Source organism: Lutjanus erythropterus, chromosome 16, assembly GCF_056507025.1.
Source record: "Lutjanus erythropterus isolate fLutEry1 chromosome 16, fLutEry1.hap2, whole genome shotgun sequence".
NCBI classification, from domain to species: domain Eukaryota; kingdom Metazoa; phylum Chordata; class Actinopteri; order Lutjaniformes; family Lutjanidae; genus Lutjanus; species Lutjanus erythropterus.
In genome coordinates, this window is record NC_139332.1 from 7982306 (window position 1) to 8000118 (window position 17813).

At 42.2% G+C, this 17813-nt stretch overlaps 1 protein-coding gene across 1 annotated transcript in view; it reads left to right on the forward strand.

The window, feature by feature from the left end:
• The window catches only part of arid1ab (AT-rich interactive domain 1Ab), an 81707-nt gene that overhangs the window by 44408 nt on the left and 19486 nt on the right, over positions 1 to 17813 (forward strand). The gene's annotated exons all lie outside the window — the stretch shown is intronic.

Consider the following 17813-nt stretch of genomic DNA (forward strand, 5'->3'; position numbering starts at 1 on the left):
TGATTCCAGTGGTGGCTGCGTAGGACTGTTTCTGAATTATCCAAACATTTCCAATAAACCAAGCGTGTTGTAAAGTTCGAAAGTCAAAATTTATTGAAGAAAGTACTTAAAAACTCACAACATGTTTTTATCCAACAAAATATTCTGCTTCAATAAATATTTGTTGGTGTTTAGCCTTTCACAAACAGCTTTCACTGCGATGAAAAAGCTGTTTTCTCTCTGGTTTGCCTCACTCAAAGGGAAGCACCAACCTGTATTTAATGGGGCAGTTTAGCAGAAATCTAACAGGACCATAAATTACATTAATGTTGACAAAACTGAGGAGTTCTACTCATTTAAGATAGGTGATTTAATAAAAAAGACTCACTGACTCATTTAATCCAATAAATCACTTTATTCAATTTGAGGATTTTGTTCAAGGGATAAAATAAAATATGGTGACATTCAAAGCTTCATTCAAAATGTCAATGGAAGCTTTGAGTAAAAAGAAAATGACATTTGGTACAACTCTAATATTTGGGCACGAGATGGCAGGAAAAGCATCGGGCATCTTTTCATAAATTACATACTCTGACTTTTATTGTAAACATTGCTGTCTTTAGAACCGAGTGTCCTGTTAGCAGCATAGCTCCTAAATAAAGACATGACAGAACTTAAATGGACAAAAATAGATTTCAGGTAGGAAGAAAATCAATGTTTTTAGTTAATTGATTGATTTATTTCATTTTCCCTCCCCACTGAGGCTTTAAAGTGCCACTACTCTGCTTCAGACCTGCTTGCCGGCCGGTCAAAAAGCTTCGGGAACCCACCTGCCCCGCACATTTCCGAGGTCAGAATTGGGGCGGCCATGTCTTAACAGTTTCTGGAACTTTCTGGAACTTTCTGGAACCGAGGGCAGCAACCATTTTGCTCTGCCTTCCAGTGTAGCTGTTCGGAATAGGAGCCTGTGCCCATAGTGAATCCATAAAACTCGCAGAAAAACTGGAGGTCTTGATAGATAATTTCACAATATATAGACAGGGGTAGGGTGTATTTTGCTTAAGTTTGCAATTCCTGCAGGTTTCTTTGGAGTCGGTGTGGATTGTAACGTTTGTTAAGATGGATGCAGGTCTGTTCCATGTATGCCATGGATGCCAAAAACGCTCCAGAGATGCTGTAAAAAATTGGACGGCCCCTTAGTTTTGTTATTGTTATACTAATACATTAAATATAAAGAAGTCATTTAGGCTTTTATCCTATTTTATTAGGCAAAGTTCGTGTACAACTTTTTTTGTTTGAAGCCCTAATGCATTTGAGCAGTTTTATTAAAAAGAAAAAGAATTTTGTAAGGAAAATTATTATATAATTCAAAGTGTGGTATTAAAAAAATGTGTCATATCGGTAGTGAAACTGAGATTTAGAGTTAGTAGTTGTATTGAAAATTTTTAAATAATACCTGGCCATGACAAAGCTCACCAGCAAGCTCATTTTCTCATTAAAAAGCAAGTGCATCAAAAAAGTATCTTTTTTTCAGAATTGTTTTTCATTTTTCATTAATTGGTGGATTGATGAACAGGTAGTCCTGTGATTGATTCAGAATAGGCGATCAGTACTCATAGACGCTTGTGTACCTGTGCTTGTGTGCTCTAATCTTAAATTGACTTGTATCATTTTAAACAAAGAAGTTTGTTTTCCAAATGAAACTCCACCTGACAGAACGTTAAGTACAGATTACAGATCTGCAGGTTTAATTTGGATGAAAAAGGTGTTTATTTTGTAAGAACCGCAGAGATTTGTACAGACGCATTTGTTTTAATCTGCCTCAGAACGTCGTGTTTGAATCCCGATCCAACAGCGGCTGAGGGGTAAAGCGCCATTTAGCTACTTTAGTAGCTTTTCGCACAGAGCCAGCCAGACATCACCTCATCCAGAGCACAGATGGGTCTGTTTGAGCCAGGTGCTAAAAACCCAGCGTCTGTTAGGCCGCCGTCGAGGTGGGAATAAAGGAGTACAGGAGGCTCAGCGCCTGCTGGAAGGCGCAGGTAGGAAAGCAACAGTCAGCTTGCGAAAAAAGGCTGTGGATAAAAGGTGGAGGTGGAGGAGGAGGAGGGAGGGGGGAAAAAAACAGGCAGCCACGGTGGAACTGGCTGAGCAGGTTGAGCTGGTTCCTGGCTCCAGGACACACAAGCACAGTTTAACTGTTGAGTTGAGTATTTACCGCGAGGTCGGTTCCCCGGAACTGATGTTGTCTTCACATAGTCATGTAGCTGATGTGAATCTAAGACAACTTACAGTGAGTACAGCACAACAAGACACACGGCTAGAAAGTAAATTCTGTGGCCTTATAGCAGCTTTTGAGCTAAGATGAAAGAGAGAAAGAAGGACTTTTCTTCTACGTTTCTCAATCAAATGCGTCACATTATTGTCTATAATGAATAACCATAGTTGCTGATTAAAGGGGCCAATTTTACACATGAGTGGTTTCACAGTGAGTACTGCACGGCTTGTGAAAACAGTTGTATGGTGTCCTCTGGGGTTTTGGAGGGAAGTTTCAAAACTTTGAAAGAAAAAAATAACACTGATGACATCATAGTACTGTCATCATTGTTATCTCAGTTTGTATTTAAGACCTGACATTTACATTAAAAATGGATTTGTGGGGTTTGAAAGATGCGGGCATTTAAAAAGGAATAGCTTGGATCATTTGATGTGTGGCTGTTAGAGGCACTTATCAGTAGTCAGTGTATTACGTAACAGTAGATCAGCAAGCAAGCAGAGAGGACCACCAGCAAAACCAATTTTAGCCACTGAAAAACAGGTCCACCTAAAAAAAGAAAAATCAATATCAGTTTAAGTGTACACTATATTTAGTATATTTTCACTGCTTTACCTCAATATCACACAGCCTTTTCCCACGGAAAACCACCATTATAAGCCAAATATGGCTCTCTCCAAACCAACCAAACTCCATGAATTAAATCAATAATTTTCCCTTGCAGAATACAGAAGCTGTTGCTCTACAGCTGCTTCGATCTGTTACTTTGTCTGTCGTTATGTGAATTTGGTGAATCTGAGCCATCCTTTTAAAACACCAAAGTCACACAATAACACAAATGAACTAACAGTTCGAGGCAGTGGTAGACCAGCAACTCCTGTGTTCTGTGAGGTAAAATGACTGATTTCGGCCATGGAGTTTGGTTGGTTTGGCAAGAGCCATATTTGGCTTATATAACAGCGTGTTACTGTCAGAAAAGGCTGTCTGACGGGTATCTAACTTTTTCCTTTAGAGGCAGGGAAGATCTGATGAAAGATGTAACACCGTTGCATTATGGGAAACGTAGGATCCCGTATTGGTGGAACTTGACACATGCAGGGCTAAAAATCAGGATATCACAGCCACGGCTTCTTCAATTTTCACAGACTCTCTAATCATCACATCTAAGTTGTTCAAATAAAATGTAACAATTTAATAAATGGTAAGCTATAAATGTAATCGCAAATTCTTTTATGTTTGATCATGATTATGTAATGCTTCTTAATATGCAGAGTAAAGGATCAACAGAGGACTTATCTAGCTATGAATGGCAAATATGACAATAGAATTGTTTCATTTCAAATATTCAAAGATTTGTGGCTTACATGAGTGATTGTGTCAATGAAGCACCAGTTTATATTGAAAGTTGAGCATTTTCAAAGAGGTATATTCAAAGTCGAGCATATTCTTAACCTTTCAAACATAACTGTTAAAATTAAGCATTTCCCAAACTTTCAAGACTTTGTACAGGCTTTTTTTGTTATCTGTTCCTAATAAGCCACACAGCTTTGTGAAAGTGCCACGCTAAATCACTGGAGTGCCCCTTTGATGACCAAAATAACTGTTCACATTCAGCGATACTCACTTGTTACCAGCCTTCTCGGTCATATTCTGAAGAAATATTGCGTACAAATTCATATGGGAAGTCAAGTGTCTTTATTTAGGGAAGAGAATTATAGTAACCCTCATGTTATGAAAGGGAGCTAATAAAAAGGCCCACCTACTCCACATCGGGGCTCCAGCAGAAGTAAATCAGGCCAGTCTCTGCTGTCACCGTCCGGCTTTCATAATCTCTGGAAGTGACACTTCCTCGAGTCAACCCATGGGAATGAGTGGAACTACCAGCCACTACCATCATCCCTCCCTCCCACCTTGCTTCTCTTACTTCTTTTTTTTTTCCCCCGTCTTTAAATCTCCTTGTCCTCTCCCGTGTCTTTTGTACACCCTTTCTCCACTGTGGGGCTAATCCCACTCAGCACCGCCCACCGGTTGTGATGCTCCTCTTTTCCGATGTGTCTGAATGTGCTCCAGACTCAAGAGGAAGGTCACATGTTGGTCACACACTCACGCTTGAGTTTGTTTTTTCTTTCCTCTCTCATGCTTCCTGTTGCTCTCTCCCTTTCCAAATAAGTGGCTTCATCTGGAGAGCTTTTATCTTGAAGGAAGGGCCAAGGCTTTACGCTGTCATTGTGTCAGGGATGTATATTTGCCTATTAACAATGGACAAATGGAAGACACTCAGTACCATTAATTAGCTGTGCTTAACAAGCCTATAACTGCAGCATTTGTAATGACGAAAACCATACATACATTAATTTGGTCATGGTCTTCTTATGCCAACTGGAGATCGTAGTTTGATTCACCCATCCTAGTTTTCACTGGACAGTTCACCACAAATCAAAAATACATGTTTCTTCTTACCTGTAGTATTACTTATTGATCTAGATAAATTTGGTATGAGTTGCAGAATTTTGGAGATACCAGTAGAGATGTTTGCCTTCTCTCTAATATAATGGCACTCGATGGCACTCAGCTTTTTATGCTCAAAGTGCAAGAAAAATACATTTGCAAAAACTCAACGTCTCTTTCCAAAAATCAAGATAACCAGCAGATCATCTTGTGAAAAGTTTCATGTTGGATCTATTTTCTTTCTACCGAGCAGCCACCACCAATCGAATCACCACTCTCAGAAGTACTAACATTACAGAGTAGGTGTTTTTTACCCCGAGACTGTGCTGCCTTGTCCCACCCTACTGTGCTGTAATTTGCTATTAGTCAGTTGCGTTGACATGCCCTTGCCATGCCAGAAAGCCTTTCTAATGTAAAAAGTAACATAAAAGCTGTCTTTTAACCATCAACCATGATCTTTTCCTCAACCTAGGCACAGTATGGCAAAGTAAGGCGGGAAAACGCAAAACAGTCCTGGATGGACACAAATCGTGTGCTTATATCTTGCGCTGTCACATGCACAAGCCTTTCCTCCAGAGCAGATGCACTCCTCTTTTGGTGAGGTGATGCATTTGGCGGGTGTAGTTCGTCAGAAAGAAAATAGTTCCTACATGAAACCATTCAAAACAAGGTCTAAGCGTTATCTTCATGAACCGGGTCATAATTTCTGGAAAGAGACGTTGCTCCAAATGTATTTTTTTGCCGCTTTGAGCAACACAAGAGTGCCATCTGGTTCCATTATATTCGAGAGAGGGCAGACATCCCAGACATTGGCCAGTATCTCCAAATCTCTGCAACTCACACCAAAACTAGATCAGGGATTCTCAACGTTTTGTAACTTAAGGCCAATTCTGAATGTTAAAAAAAAATCCAAGGACCACCATCCAACCCTAAAAAACATAGGATGACAAAAGAGTAATCTGGGCTGAAACTGCTGTTTCAACTCAGCATCACTGCCTGCTATCATGAATCCAAAGTTAATGCATTCAGGGTCATATTTCCTCACCACACACTTTGAAGCTTTTACTAGCACAGGGTTGTCTCCCACATCACTTTTATGATTAAAAAAAAATAATCTATTTTGTGTCAAAAAACGTGTTTTTCTCTACCCGATGATGTGTTGTAACTGGCGTAACTGGTCATTGAAATAATGCATTAAAATTTGCTGTTTTTTAATTTATGTGAATTCATGAGCATGCTTAGATTTAAAAAAATAGTCCTGTAAATTACCAAAACAAAAAAATCAATAATCTAGTATTTGGCAGTACCACTCCACTGCCTCCGTGGCCCCACTGCATGGTGCTCTGGGGCCCAGCAGTGGGCCACAAGCTAGTGGTTGAGATGACTGATGAAGATGGATAAATAGCACTACAGGCAAGAGGGAGAAATGTATTTTTGATTTTTGTGTGATGTTTCCCTTTAAGTACAATATGTGATAGATATTTTTAATGATGAACGACACAAGATGATTTTTTATTTTCTTAATTTAATTGTGGTCTTGCTCTGACAACTGGAGGTTATAGTTTTCCCACCAAAATTTTTTGCTGCCTATTAGGACCCCACCCTTGCTTGAATCCAGTCTTATGCGGTGCATTTGCAAAGCTTAGGGACCACCCACAACACCACAACAGACCCCCACCACTACCCACTGCTCCCCCTTAATGACCTTTAATGTTATGTACCAAGCCTCCTGATCTGGAACTGAGGGATCTTCCAGTCTTGATCAACTCTGAGTCCCCCTCCTGCAATCCCCACTCCCCGCTCAGCCCAGCCCAGCTCTGCTCTCCTCCTGCAGCTAAGCTTGTTTTTGCGACATAGCTCTGGAGCAATCAGCCTGACAAGGCCGGCCCACTTTTTTTTTTTCCTCTCCTCTCCTCTCCTACCCAACCCAACCCCCTCCTTGCCTTTTTCAATATTACACTCTTGTTTTTTTGCTGCATTTCTTTCTCTTTTTTTTTAAATATATATTTCACTCTCTGCCTCTCTCCGTTCCTCTTTCTATCTAAATTCTCGTTTTCTCTTTCCCTCGCCTGCGCCCTCCTCCCCTCCTCCTCCTCCTGCCTTCCTCGTTCTCTCTCTTCTCTCAGTAAATCAGCTTTCATAACGCTGTGCAGCGCAGCCTTGTTTTGCGAGCCTCTGACGCTCACAGTATTCAGAGTCCGGGGCCAGTTTCCTGTTGCTATTCTGGGGCCCTTGCTTCCTGTGTGGACATGTCTTATTCAGATTCCAGGGTGCCTCTCGCTCGGCTCGCTCTCACCCTCCCTCCTCCCACCTCCCAGCTCGTCTGTTCCTCTCCCCCGCTCCTCTCCCTCTTCCTCTCTGTCTCACCCGTTTCTTTCCTCTATGTGATTTTTAATTAATGTACTTGAGAAAATTCAATCTGCTGACAAAGTGTGTTGTTTTGCATTTGCTTCACTGAATTGTTTCTCAGCTCTGCTCAAACCTCGAGCCCTGTTTTTGCTCTTGTGAGCTTGCGCACACACACACACACACACACACACACACACACACACACACACACACACACACACACACACACACACACACAGAGCACTCTCCCTCTCCCTTTTGCTCTCTCCGCTCACTCACACACTCTCACACTCTCCCATGCCCCTCCCCTCTGCCTCCATTTCTGCTGGGCTGAGCTAGTTTTGCAGCACAAAGACTGTGGCTGACTGCAGCACTGTCTGTGCTCTGCTCTCTCCTGCTCTCGCTGGAACAAGCTGCTGCTGCTGCTGCTGCTGAGCCTGGATGGATGAAACCAGCCTCACAATGAAATTAACTCTCACTCTATGAAATAACCTCTATATTATTTTTCCCCCCTCTCCCCAGTTAATTCACTGCTGGTGGCAGTTGCTTTGGTAGCGCCCCCTAGACAGTAGGGAGGTAACAGTTTGTCAAATATTGCAATAAAAAAACATGCCAGACTGTCATAATATCTACTGTGATATTATATGGTTAATTAACTTATTTTAGGCTATTATTTTTTATTTTATTTTGGAAAAGGACTGCAGCTGACTGCTGCATTGTTTTTGTTTTGCAGTTTTACATACTTAATTTAGACATTAATTGCCTAAAACAAGTCATGCCAATTTTACATATACTTAGGTCACGGATGCCTGCTTTTATTTAATTTTTTTAAAGAAGAAAAGCAGACTCTTTTTAAAGAAAGACTGCACTTAATGACTATTTTCATTATTGATTGATTTGCCAAGTATTTTCCTGATTAACAGATTAATCGTTTAGTACATAAAATGTCAAAATGTGAAAAATGCTCATTACAACCTCCCAGAATCCAAAGTGATGTCTTCAAATTAATTAGTTTGTCCAAACAACAGTCCAAACCCAAAGACTCTTTATTTACTGTCATAAATGACAAAGAAAAGTAGCAAAATCTTACATTTACAGGGCTGGAACCAGCAAATAATTGACTTTTTTGGTTAAAATGACTCATCTTAATGATTAGGCAACTTATAACAATTAACTGAAATATTACTGAAATTTGATTTAAAGGCAAAATGTGTGTCAAAATGGTATTTTAAATTAATATTGTGTTAAACAGCTGTCCTGGCATATACAGTAGGTCTGCAACTAACGATTGTTTCCATCATTCATTCTCAATGAATTGATCAGTTGTTTTGTTGATAAAATGTCAGAAAATGGTTAAAATAAATAAATAAATAAATTTTTCCCAAAGCCCAAGATGATGTCCTCAAGTGTCTTGTTTTGTCCACAACCCAAAAATAGTCTCTTTAGTCATAGAGGAGTAAAGAAACCGGAAAATACTCACATTTGAGAAGCTTGAATCAGAGATTTGTTGACAGCTAATCGAATAATCGACTTATTTTTGCAGCTCTAGATAACACAGTTTAAAAAGTCTCAGTACTGTACTGTCACAATATCTGCCGTGATCTTACATGGTTAATTATTTTTTATTTTATTATCATACAATTCCCTGATTGACCCCTGGCTCTAAACTTTAGCTAGCAGCTAACCCAGTGTTCCAGCTTGTAACAGTTATCCGTTTGTAAATGGCAGCTGATCTTAGTTAATCAGGACTTGAAATGGCATAGCAGTCAGTGCTGAAACAATCTATAATGTTTACATTAAAAGTTGAATCGTGACCGTAAAATCGAAAGTCAAACTGGATTGTGAATTTCAAGAATTGTGACACCCCTAGTGTTTATAAACAGCAACTGACAAATCCCACTTATTATACCTTTAAGTTGAAAGGAAAAAGAGACATTTTTGCAAGTTGTAATTTTACTTTGTTTTAAATATCGCAATAAGTATCATTTTGGGCACTTAATGTCGAGGCGTTATCATACCATGACTTTTTGCTATCCTTACATCCCTACTAGAAACCATATGTCTGAGTGTAGAGCTGCAACAATAAATCGATTAGTTGTCAGCTGTTAAAGTAATCATCAACTATTTTGATACTCAATTAATCATTTTGAGTCATGTTTTTTTTTTTTTTCCCCAAAGACAAAATGTCCAAACTCTCTGATCCAGCCTCTCAAATGTGAATATTTTCTGGTTTCTTTAGCCTCTATGAATATCTTTTGGGTTGTGGACAAAACTAGACATTTGATCAACGTTTTCTGACATTTTGTTAGCCAAACAACTTATCGATTAATCAATAGGATGATCAACAGATTAATCAATAATGAAAATAATTTAGTTGCAGCCCTTAATCCTACTTATTCTACCTTTGTAAGTGAAAAGAAAAAAATGATTTATCATTTAATAAATTACGTTTTGTCAAGTTGTCATTTTTCTTAGTTTAATATTGTGATAAATATCATATTGTTAGCTTTTTATTGTGATATTATCAGTTTTTAGTATCGTTACATTCCTACTAGACCCGCCATGTGTGAGTGTGACAGTAGGAGGGGAGGGGCGCTGCTGCTCTGGAGAGCACGCAGACTGGCTGTAGGGGTCTGGAGCCTCCCCACCAACTCACAATCCCCCCTCCTCAGCCTCACCCCGAGGCCCCTCCAGCCCCCTCGCCCTCCGTATCCCAGCACCCCTCACCTCGGGCTGGGCAGCTGCCTGCCTCACTCGGGCATCTGTGCGCTGCCCTGGGACTCCCTGCTACTATTGTGATCTCTACAAAAGGCCCCCCACGCACACACCATCTCCCCATTATTCACAGCAATCAGACCCCCTCCTCCTCCTCTCCCCCCTCCTCGCCCTCCCTTCATCTACTCTGTGTTAGCTCCACACAGGCTGCTGCGGTGTTTGTGTGCCTCGCACACCCCCTTTTCTGTTACCCCCACAGAGAAGCTCAATTAGGCAAATGTGGAGCGTTTAAAAAAGAACTCCCTACTCATTGATTAAGATTCATAGTTGGCCTTTATTTTCTTTTTTGACTGCGAGCCTGCATCACAGGAATGTTTAAGCAGAGCAGTATTGATCAGCATCAAATGAATTGTATTTTTTATGCCTTCGCAGTACGAGACTCTTTTTCTGAATTACTTCACTTTTCATACTTTTTTTCCTCCCTGTGTTATCCTCCCCACGTGGCTGCTGGTGATAAAGTAGTAGTGTAATGGTGATCTCTGGGGAGCTGGAGGGAGTAGACATTGTGTCTGTGGCACTGATACTCCCAGACAAGATATCTAACCCCAACAGGGTGCTCCTAGTCTCTGAGCGTCGTGTCACTCTACCGATCCATGTTTGTTGTCTGCCTACATCTTGGAGAAATTAAATAACACAACCTTAGACATGTTAATTTCACACACAGGGCTGTTTTTGAGCCATCTGCTCACTAACTCACATCTATATCATCGTGTGGATCGAGTCAAAGGTGCATGGTGCTCCTATAGGTTCCTCCAACTGTGTATAGAGAGTTTTTCTTCAGCCTGTGTTGTATGTGAAGCCCTGTAATGGCTGCTGCTGCTGCTGCTGTATGAGGCAGGGGCCTTGCTTCTCCTCCTTTCTCCAGTTCTTCCCTCATAGTGGGATGGGAGTGCCCCCTTATGGTTGAGCTCAGCCCTGCAAAACTCGAGCTGGGGCCGGAGACGCCTCTCCACAAGCCTCCCGTGGACTCCCCAGAAGCTCCACGGAGCCCCTGGACGCAGGTGGGACCCTCTCGGTGCAGGTGGCCGAGGCTCCGGGAACGCCCACCTGTCCGTCTTTGTGCTCACACCTGTACGTTTCCTGTTTTCCTGGAGTCATCACAGGTGGTTCCATAGATGAGACGGGCTACGTTTTATTTAGTCTGAGCGCCTGCAGTCTATCTGTCATCTGCGCGTGCAGATAGGAGTGATTGTGGTCTGGAGATAATTCGCTTCTGGGCTCAGTCAAGTCAGCACGTTCAGGGGGCTGAGCCGGAGAAAGAAAAAAGAGAAATCCCTTTTAAGAGAATGTGCGCAGAAATTTTCACTTGATCTTAAAGCTTAAAAGGGAAGGGACGACTTTTCCCATGACCCCCCGCTCAGATATCAAAAGCCCGCTTTGCCCTGAGCGAGCGGTAAACGCGCAGCACTGAAGCGTTTTCACTGACGAGGTCGCCGGCACGCAAACATAAACATCAGGGAAAAGACAGAGAAGAAGTTCAAGGTTTTGCTGTTTTGTGTTTGTCCACTCTCCGTGCGTGTGTGTCTCCCAGGCTTCCTCAGCGCAAAAAAGGCCCGGAGGCTGAGTGTGTAATTAAAGTGGTGGCGGCAGCGGAGAGGGGGAGGTGGGGGATGGCTCTGGTGCGTCTGAGTTTCCTGTAACAATGACGGGCTGCTTCTTTTGTAGTAGCTGACTGCACCGTGACCCTGGCAGGCACGCAGGGAGGCCACTGAGAGAGAGAGAGAGACAGACAGAGGGATGGGATGGCAGCAACAGGGGGGAGGGACTGTGTCGGCTCTAATGTGTCAACCACGTGGATCACAGTAACCATGGCAGCCCTCGAGATGCAGCCATTTTTTTCATAATCTCCCCCTCCTCCTCCTCCTTCTTAGTCCTCAGCTATCACCTCGCCACAGAGGATGTGTGTGTGAGCAAAGTCTGGAGTGAGTGAGCTCTTTTTTTTTTTCCCTCTTCTTCTCCTCTGTATATTGTGTTTAGCATCTGGAGGCCTGAGAACGAGGAAGCCTGCCAACTAGGCGGTTGGTGAAACCCTGAGGTCTGAGAATGACAGAGAAGAGAGAGTGGGTCAGGGAGAGTGTGTGACTGAGCGATGAACTCTGCCCCCCCACCACCACCTCCCACCCCCACACACACACCTCCACCACCACCAGATCTAGTTACACACCACTGGCCGGGGTCACACAATCCAGATATGTTTCATTATCTCACTCAGGGCCCGCTACCTCTCGCCTTCTCCCGCTTTCTGTTTCTCATAACCTAGAAGAAAAAAAAAGAAAAGAAGAAGAAGAAGAAATCGGCTGGCTTGGCAGACTAATGGCTCTGGTCGGGCTTGATTGATTCAGTGAAGTAATCTGCAAATGGAATACATTAGGACGGCAAGAGAGGAGAGCAGAGCAGATGACTCAGAGACAGCAGCGCAGGCACACTTAGAGGAGAATATAGGAATAATGGGAATTATTAAGACTTTCTGCCATTTTCCACATTCACGAACAATAGTAGCATATTCTTGATTTTTTTAGGATTTTAAAAAAGATTTTCCAACACCACTCTCTCTATAAATCTGTGTTTTTTGCCTTCCTCAAACATTCTGAACACTGTTCTGCAGTTCTCAGCTCTGAAGTTCCATGTTAGGCAGTGCTGGGAAAAACACAAAATGGCTGCCATAGAGAGGAGCTTGAAGCTCCACAGAAAAGAGCTGCAGCTCTGTGCTTCTCTGTACAACACAGCTCACACATCTCTCTCTTTTCCCACCTAGAAAAACATGGCTTTCTTAAATATTTTCATGTTATCAGCTGTCACAAATATAGATTATTATTGTAACCTTCCTCCGAGCTCATGCACCCACCCCCCACCCCCCCACGCTCAAAACTTAGCCACCCCACTGTCCCTCCAACTCCTCCTCACGCCTGATCTGCTTCATCCCCTCCATCATTTGCCTTCTAATAATGAGCATGTTGAATAGCAGAGCCACAGCAGCATCAGTATCACCAACCTCCCCCCCCCCCCCTCCTCCTCCTACCCTCCCCCTCTCCCTCCCCATCCTCCTCCTCCTCCTCCTTCCTCTGCTCTCCTCTCTCGCTGTCCGGCTTGTGCAGTCAGCAGAACAGGCTGGTGCTGTGCAGTATTGAGCCGGGAAAAATCAATGACTGCAGAGTGGGAGTTGGTAGGAGCTTGTGTGTGTTTGTGTGTATGTGTGTGTGCGTGCAATGCTTCTGCCTATCCAGGCTGAGGGATCAGAGCTGTCAGTTGTCAGATATTTACAGAAGAGCTCGCCCTCTCTGCTGCTTACGTGCCGGTGTGGCAGGTGCATATGTGTGCATATATGTTCTTGTAGATTTGATTAAATTTTTTGTATTATGTGTTATTATCATGTCAGGATTTCACTGATAACAAAGCATACTTTTCACTTTGAAGAATATGAACATTTTTCTCTATAATGCCCCCTTTCTATTTAATGTCAAATCTGAAAGAGTGATATAACATATCTACTTTTTTTGAGTTAACTATTGAAACATTCACTTTATTATTCTGTTAATTGATTCAGGTCCTAGTCTGTATTGTTCAATGACTGGTCATTGTCTTTTTCTTGAGAAATTCTGGGCTACAAGTTTCAGATAATTTTTTTTTTCTTAAAACATTTTTAAAAAAATAAATAAACAGGAATAACCAATAACATTAACAGCAAATGTATTGCAGACTTACAGCAAACAGGATAAAAAAAAAATCATGTCCTAAAAGAAGAGCAGGAAGAGCAGAATACCCCCTTCAGCAATAAACTTTGTGTTAAACATGAATCTTTCAGCTTTTCGCCCCAGTGTTCAACATACACAACTCAATCAAATCAAACAAAAGTAAAGCATTCAACACCCAGCAAGAGCAGAATAAAACAAACAAAACAAGACAAATCAATTCTAAGAAAACTTGTCAACTTGACTCCAATCTGGGCCAACCCTCCTGTCAGACATATAAAAACTAAGAATGGGTTTCAGTTACATTTCATTGAATCTGAATCCAATTCCGAATCCACTTTTACCCGATCCACATCTTTTTGAATGCCGCATCCAGTGTTTGCGTCTCACTGTGGGCCTGTGCTGCTGCAGAAGCAAAAACATCAAAGTGGATATAATATTAATTCTACTTTATCATATGGTAAATACCAAATAAATCACAGTTTTTTGTGCATACATAATACACTTCACATTACCCAACAGTTAGCATACACTTTGAGTTTTTTTTTTCTTTGCAGATATGTGTAGTGTCAGAAAGAGACATTTCAACTTAATTCTCAACATTTCAACTTCATTTCCAAAATGCAGGAAAAGACTGTCTGCTCCCTCTGATTTATTTTTTTTTTATGTCTTTAACGAATACCAAAAGTTGGACTTTATTCTCAACATTTCGACTTTATTCTCAAAATGAAAAATAAATCTTCCTCTTTTCATTTCTTCCTTATGTGTGCCTCAGTACTCTACCATACAAAAAAAATGATCCAAGAGAGATCATGAATGATTCTATAAGAAATTTGTTGCCTGCAGAATTGAACAAATCCAGATATTTTACCCATGTGGAACCAGATCCAAAATGGGACTGATGATTGTAACTCATTCCTAATAAAAGCAGAAATCAGCCCCTGGGCAGTCTTAAAGGTTATATGTCGTTCTTCCTGACCAAAGTCTAGGTATCATATGCTCTCTGGTGGTCGGATAGCATTGACAGAACAATTTTAACAGGGTTTACACCTTGAAATCGTCTTACTGTGTTAGTAAACCACTCGGATCCTGACTCAACTAATCTTATGTTCAGTTTAAATGATGGCCAGTTCTCTAAATCTAATATTTTGGGGGGATTTTTTCATGCAAAATAGCACCTCTTCCTCTGTGCCTGTTCTCATGATGTTGGTGCTGGTGTGCTTTGTTCTGCGCTACAAAAACAACGCCGGAAATCCCAAGTTTCACAGATCACAGGTTTGGAAGAGACTGAGAACATGCAACCCGACAGTTGTATTGTCGTAGTTTACGGCTGATTGAAACACAAGATGTTTCAACCACAGTTGTAGACAGTTGTGTTAAAACTGAGACGGCTATATTGGCAGCGATATAAAATGTTTCTGAAATAAAAATCTATATGAATCTGATTTTGAATCAGAAAGTGTCTCAGCAAAGAATAAACAAACAGGATTACAAATTTGAGGAAGTATTCAGAGGTAGTTTTTGGCACTTGACAGTTGTTCTTACTGCCAGTGTCAGTATGAGGTAACAGTGGCAAGAGTGAAGACTGTTACTTCTCAAATTTTGCTGATTTCTGGTAGATCTTTCTGCTTAAAGGTCCCCTTGAGGACCCCAAATCCAACTTCAATGGCTGTTGTTGTCGAGCAGGATGGATCCCGCCTCCGTCTGTCTTGTGACTGAAGTGTGTACGTCTTGTGCAGCCGTCCACAGTGACCTCCTGCCGAGACGTGACTCCTGGGCGTAGCTCTAGGAATTGACCCCCGACCTTTCTGCCCTCTGGTCTGGGTCATTTGGGGGTGGCGGGGGGGGGTGGGGCGGGGCGTTTTTTGTGGCCCGTGGTGGCCGCTGAGGTGGTCATCTCTGGCGGTCAGCCCAGGGCCTTCAGACCGAGCCCTCTGTCAGATGACCAGTCTTGTGATGTCTGAGCGGAGGTGGGGTGGTGCTGGTGCTGGTTGGGAAGAGAAAGGGGGGGAGATGTAGGTCAGCTGACGATGCTGGCTGCTAGAAAAAGGATCCCGCCATGGTTGTTTAAGCGAGGAATGTCATGCTGTTTGATCTCTGCTCTCTACTGCAGAGCATTAAGATCTCAGTGCTCGGTGTCGTTCACACAGCGTGGCTCTGCCTTGTCCTGACCCGTTTTCAAATTTGTGAACATTAATTGGGTATCAGCCAATGAAACTCTTAAGAGTGTGATTTTTCTCCTGCTGAGTTTCGCATGGGTTTGTAGTTGCCACTTCTTCTGTGCGGGTCAGAAAGGCCCGGGTTTGCGCAGCCACTGAAGTGAGAGGAAGAGATGGAGGGAGGGCAGAGGGAACAGGGTGGATTGGAGGAGGGGGGGGTGGATTCTGAATCAGCGTTCTGCTCCTGTCACTCCCTCTGGGGTTCCTCCATCAGGTCACGTCCCAAAAATAGCAACGGGCGCTGTTTCAAGTGCAAAACCGCCGGCTTCGGGGCTGCAGCCAGCCTGCGAGTGTGAGATTTCTATGGGAATAGTTGGCCACCTTCCAATGAGTGCTTTTTTTCCCTCCTCCTCCTCCCTCCCATTTTTTCCCTCCTCCGATGTGACTGGCAGATGAGCTTGCATTTCTGAGCGAGCACATGGGCTCCACGTGAGTGGCCAGTGTGTAAACATTCACCTTCCCACAAACATAATCATCGCCGGCTGCCTTCCTACCTTCTTGCCTGCCTGGCTGTCTTTGTGTCACAGCCAGCGAGGCTCAATAACAACACCACATGGCACCAGAGCCGGTGCCCAGCACCAATTATTTCAACTGCCTCCCGAGATGACTTGCTTCAAATATTTTTTCCCCACTTTCTCTTTGCAAGCCACACAAACAGAGTTCTCCTTGCCAAGATGGATCATTATCAGTGTTATAGGAGTGATGTGGAGTATTTTTAAAAAGGTGGAAAAAGAAGTCATTTTACCTGAATGTGCGTTTGTACCATAATAGGACTGGCACTGTTGTATGAGAGAATAGCAGACGCACCGTGGTGAAGGCAAAGATTGCTGCAACGCATCAGTGGCCGTTTGGATTTCCGCTCACTTGATTTGACTTCGTTTGACTTTGACATGACTCTGAAATGAAATGCTCTCCCTCTCCTCATTCAAGTATGTGCAGGTAAAAAAAAACCTGAATAGGATTCACATTCCCCCCAAATGCAGCAGTTTGCTTCTCCAGCTTTTTCACATTTTAGAGACTGAGCCAAACTGGGCTTCATTTACATCCCTGCTTACACATGCCAACACAGAGGCTGATTTGCCTTTGATATTGTGTTTTAGTTTTTCCACTTAATTTCTCTTTTACTCCTTCATAATCCTTTCTAACCTATCTTTTTACAAACTGCTGAAATGGTGCATAAAATAAAATTTTAATTAGTTGACGTGAGTTGATTTGAAGTGAATGAATTCAGTGTTTAAAAAATATAAACTATAAAAAATGGAAAGCCTTTGGCTTCAGCTCAGTCTGTGTTTCCACCACAGGAAGTTTCCCTAGGGACAAAAAACGTTTGGTGAAATTTGGTACATTTCCACCACAGGGACCAGGGTCTAAATTAAGTTCTGGAGACATTATTGTTTCGCCCAAATAAGTCCCTGTACTTAACAAAAGTGTAAGAACGTTAGGGATGGGGCTCGCAGAGCTGAGCATTTCTAATTGGTTGTACTTGTAGCATTTTATTTAAACCATTGCTTTTTCATACCCAAGTTTGTTTTGATTTGTTTTTTCTTAAAAGGAGGGGAGGTCCTCTCCTGACACATTTATATATTAATTTTCTTTCTTTTCTTCATTGATGTATTTTATATGTGTGCAAATAAAATAAATAAATAAATACATAAATAAATAAATAAAGTGGACTACTTTGCTTCATCTTCATGGGTCTTAAAGTGGACCAACAACGGGCTAAAGGAACCTCTTACTTCCTTGAAAAGTAGTTCTTTGGACTTAAGATTCTGGGCACTTTGGCCGCTTAAAGCCAGTAAACCCCTCATTTCCATCACAGGTGCTCTCCACAGGAACTAGGAACCTTCAAAGGAACTCGATGCGTTTCCACTGCAGGAACCAGGGCCTAAATTAAAGTTCCAGGGACATTATCTAACCCTCAAACAAGGCCCTGTTCATGAGGTAGTACTTTCCAAAAGAAGAGGAACTTTGGGGGCACACTGAACATTTCTGATGTGTGTTTGCAAGCAAAAACGTAAAAAAGAAAAAGCCTGGAAATGCAGACAACAACTAGTTTAAGGAAATGTTTAGTTCCTTGAA